The sequence below is a fragment of the Dermacentor andersoni genome, chromosome 4 (genome assembly GCF_023375885.2).
Source record: "Dermacentor andersoni chromosome 4, qqDerAnde1_hic_scaffold, whole genome shotgun sequence".
In the NCBI taxonomy this organism is placed as follows: Eukaryota; Metazoa; Arthropoda; class Arachnida; order Ixodida; family Ixodidae; genus Dermacentor; species Dermacentor andersoni.
The window spans coordinates 132,162,642-132,167,727 of NC_092817.1; positions in this window are offsets into that span (position 1 = coordinate 132,162,642).

Sequence of the window (5,086 nt, forward strand, 5' to 3'; positions counted from 1 at the left end):
TATGGCCGCCAACCGCTCATTATCCTCGACGTTTCTTTCTTCGGTGTCCCCGTGCCTTCGTCCACATCGGTGTGTGAGCAGTTCGTTTCGCACGTTGCCCGGTGTCGCCAACGTGCCCGCCTCAACACCGACGCCAGTCTACAAGACCGCAAAATTCGCTATGATGCATCTCACCGTGTCGTTTCCTTCCATCCTGGAGACGAAGTGTTGCTGTGGACCCCAGTTCGTCCTCCTGGATTGTACGAGAAATTTCAGTCCTGTTTTATCGGGCCCTACATTGTTCGGGAACAGACTTCGCCAGTTAACTAGCGTGCCACTCCAGTTGTTCCGGCTTTGGACGGCCGCTGCTGTTCCACAGAGATTGTGCATGTTTCGCGTTTAAAACCTTTCATACGGCGCTTCCCGCCATAACCCGCGGCCAGGTTGGCCGCTTCCACGCGCGGGAGAAATTGTCTGAGCATTATAGTACCCCTACATCTTCGTCATCTGTATATATTCATCAGCATGGCCAGCGTCATCGTCTTCAGCGCGCGACCTGCGCAATACACCGTTGAGGCTTAACAGCTGTCTCGCAATATATATATATATATATATATATATTGTAAGGAAGATGACGAACATGCGCGCAGTCAGCAGCATCGGCAGCATCAAGCGCGCAGCAGCAGCTCGAGCTCGGGGACTGTGCTCGGTGCATCGTAGAACTGGCGGTCGCTGCGAACCCCAATGAACCTCCTTTATAAGTGGTGGAGCCGTGCGGGGTAACGTTCCACTCTACCATCCTGGAACTCCGTTCTCGGACGCTACCCTCCGCCATGCCGTACGCCGACCAGCAGACTCTTCCATCGCCACCCGTCCCTTGCGCTGGCACCGTTCGCCAGCGGGAGCCTCCCATCTTCAGCGGAACCGACGACAACGACGTTGAAGAGTGGCTGTCGTCCTACGAACGGGTGAGCGTTCACAACAAATGGAATGACTCGAACAAGCTGGCTTACGTTTCATTCTACCTCGCGGGCGTGGCCAGTCTCTGGTTCAGAAATCATGAAAGGGATATCCGAACATGGTCGGCGCTCAAGACGTCCATTACAGAAGTATTTGACCGACCCGCCGTCAGGAAACTCCGAGCCGAGCAGCGTTTGCGTACACGTGCACAGGACACGGGTGAGACATTAACCAGCTATATAGAAGACGTTCTCGATTTGTGCAGGCGCGTGAACGCTGCCATGACGGAAGCGGAAAAGATCAAGCACGTCATGAAGGGAATCGACGATGACGCGTTCCAAATGCTTCTGGCCAAGGACCCGCGCACTGTTGGTGACGTCATCAGCTTGTGCCAGAGCTATGATGATTTGCGTAAGCAGCGAGCTCTGACAAGGCGACATCCGACACCAAATGCGGCATCACTCTGCAGCCTTACCACCGGCCCAGAACAAGCCTCCCTGATAACGCAAATCAAGGATTTCGTCCGCGAAGAAGTCGCACGACAGCTATCTCTGGTGTCCGTCACTCAGGGGTCTGCCAGCACTTTGCCGTCTCATATCCGTAACGTGATCCATGAAGAGGTCGCGGAAGCGCTGCCGGCTGTTCACCAGCAGGATGTCGTGACTACACCAGTCACTTATGCTACGGTTGCTGCAATGGCACCTCGCAGTGTGCCCGTGCGTCGCTTCCAGCAGCCTGTGCACCACCCTCTCCCTCCCGTCCCCCGGTCTACCACTGCCTTCGCTAACCCATGGCGTAGGCCGGACAATCACCCTATATGCTTCGCATGTAGGTATCCCGGTCATGTCGCAAGGTTCTGCCGCCGCCGAGCGCCCTATGTGCCGCCAGATGCAAATGCGCCTTGCGAACCCTTCGGCCCATCACCAGCTCGCTCCCCGACTGATCGCCGTCCTCGCTTCGAACGCCTCCGGTCACGCTCTCCACGTCGTCGATCGCTTTCCTCTATGCGTCGACGACCCGCCTCTAACGAAGAGGGAAACTAGACCACGCAGTTCCTGAGGCAAGAACTGCGCAAGTGTCGACATGCCGAAGTCCTCCCCCTTTACCTGCCAATGTCATTGATGTGTTTATCGAAGATGTCGCTACAGTCGCCTTAGTCGATACCGGTGCCGCTATTTCAGTTATGGATGCCAGGTTTGCCGTTCGCTTCGCAAAGTGACGACGTCTCTGTCTGGATTGTCGCTCCGAACGGCGAGTGCTCAACCCATTGGCCCTACCGCTGCTTGTACTGCCCGTGTGATCATACAGGACGTTTTGTACACGATTTAATTCATAGTTCTTTCATCGTGCTCCCACGCCGTTATTCTAGGATGCAATTTTCTCTCACGCCACAATGCCATCATCAATTGCGCTCGGGCTGAGATTGGACGTTACCACCTAGGTGACCTGGCCTCGGTCGATGCTCATCCTGCCGCTAAAATTGTCGTGACAGAAGACACCTGTATCCCCCCGTGCTCGTCAACATTCGTACCAGTCTTCTGTAGTACCATATCCGATGCGACGGTCTTCTTCATGCCCTCTCATCACTTTGTTACCCGAAAAGCGCTTCCTTTGTCCTTTGCAGCTCTTGACCTTGCCGCCGGTGTGAGCACGATGCCCATTTACAATCATCTTTCATCGCCGCTATCACTGCTCCGCCGCGAATGCCTTGGTTACGTCGAGTCAGTCGATTCTACACGAATTGTCTCCGTCCTCGACGAAGTGTCTTCTACTGGTGCCCATGAACTGAGTGCACTCTCCGTACCAGACTCAACATCGACTGGTGTGCTCAGCCCATTCATCGACGAAGATCTGACGCCTTCGCAGCGATCTCAACTTGTCGCAATCCTTCAGCACTTCCGCCTTTCTCTCGACGTTGCGCAAACCTCCCTTGGCCGTGCATCGACAGTCAAGCATTAAATCGACACTGGCACTCACTCCCCCCCGCGACAAAGACCATATCGCGTATCCGCTACGGAACGTCGCGTCATTGCAGACCAGGTCGATGACATGCTCCGTCGAGGCATCATTCAACCTTCCCAAAGCCCATGGGCCTCTACCGTGGTCCTCGTCACAAAGAAAGACGGTTCCATCCGCTTCTGTGTTGACTTTCGACGGTTGAACAAGATCACGCTGAAGGACGTCTACCCATTACCACGCATCGATGATGCTCTGGACTGTTTGCAGGGAGCCGAGTTCTTTTCTTCGCTGGATTTGCGGTCAGGCTACTGGCAGGTCCCGATGGCAGAGGCCGATGGCCCGAAAACTGCCTTTGTTACACCAGACGGCTTGTATGAATTCACCGTCATGCCTTTCGGACTTTGCAACGCGCCTGCTACGTTCGAAAGAATGATGGATAATGTGCTACATGGCCTCAAATGGAAAATATGTCTTTGCTATCTTGACGACATTGTAGTGTTCGCCCCTGATTTCCCAACCCACCTGCTCCGCCTCCAGCACGTACTCACTTTCTTGACCAACGCCGGGTTGCAACTTAACTTGAAGAAGTGTCGATTTGCTGTTCGTTAGCTAACAATTTTAGGGCATGTCGTCTCAAAGGAGGGCATTCGCCCGGATCCCGAGAAGCTCCGTGCTGTTACTGCGTTCCCAAAACCTGCTACAATGAAAGAGCTACGCAGTTTTATCGGCCTCTGCTCTTACTTCCGGCGATTCGTTCGAAACTTTGAGTCAATTATATCGCCTCTCACGCAGCTCCTTGGTGGCGCTCGAGATATCTCATCATGGTCTCCAGAGTGTGACGACGCCTTCACAACCTTGCGCCGTCTTCTGACGACGCCACCCATTCTTCGCCATTTTGACCCACAAGCGCCAACCGAAATCCATACCTATGCAAGCGGTGTAGGCCTTGGGGCTGTGTTGGCACAGCGTCAACCTGGCCACCCAGAATACGTCGTCGCATACGCGAGTCGCACGTTAACCAAGGCGGAGACCAATTACAGCGTTACCGAAAAGGAGTGTTTGGCCATTGTGTGGGCACTTGGCAAGTTTCGCCCATATTTATACGGCCGATCTTTTGACGTAGTGACCGACCACCACGCACTATGTTGGCTGTCGACGCTCAAATATCCAACGGGCCGCCTTGCCCGCTGGGCATAGCGAATCCAAGAATACGACATCCGCGTGGTGTACCGTTCCGGGCGAAAGCACTCCGACGCTGACGTGCTATCCCGATCACGGCTTCCCCCGAAGGCCAGTCACGACTCCCCCTGCGAGTGCACATTATCCTCTCTGGACGCTGACACTACCGCTGCTGCACAGCGTAATGATCCCTGGACTGCATCTCTGCTCGACCTTCTCTCGGATACTTCGAAAGTTCCAGCGTCACGCACGCTTCGTAGCCAAGTGCCTCATTTTGCGATTCGCGACCAGCTACTATATCGACGCAACTATGCCCCAGAGGGACGCACCTGGTTACTCGTCATTCCGCGAATCTTGCGATCAGCGCTCTGCTCCTCGTTCCACGTCGACCCTCAGTGTGGCCATGCGGGAGTCTTCAAGACCTACGAAAGACTTCGACACCGCTATTACTGGCGCGGAATGTATAACTTCGTTCGAAAGTTCGTCCGCTCTTGTCATGAGTGCCAACGCCGGAAAGCGCCACCGCGCAACTCCGCCGGTGAACTCCAGCCTTTACAATGCCCATCCCGACCCTTTGATCGCGTGGGCATAGATCTCTACGAGCCACTTCCATTGCCTCCTGCCGGCAATAGGTGGTTAATCGTTGCGGTAGACCACTTAACCCATTATTCGGAGACTGCTGCTCTACCAAATGCTACAGCGCAGGAGGTCGCCAATTTCCTACTTCGCCGATTTCTCCTTCGTCATGGAGGTCCACGTGAACTTTTAAGCGATAGAGGCCGCGCCTTCTTATCTGAAGTCATCGAACAACTGCTTGCTGAATGCGCTATTGTTCATCGTAAATGCGCTGCTTATCACCCACAGACTAACGGTACCACGGAACGCTTTAATCGAACTCTTGGTGACATGCTCGCCATGTATGTGTCACCTGATCACTCTAATTGGGACCTAGTTCTTCCGTTTGTCACCTACGCCTACAACACCGCGACTCAGGCCACTACCGGATTCT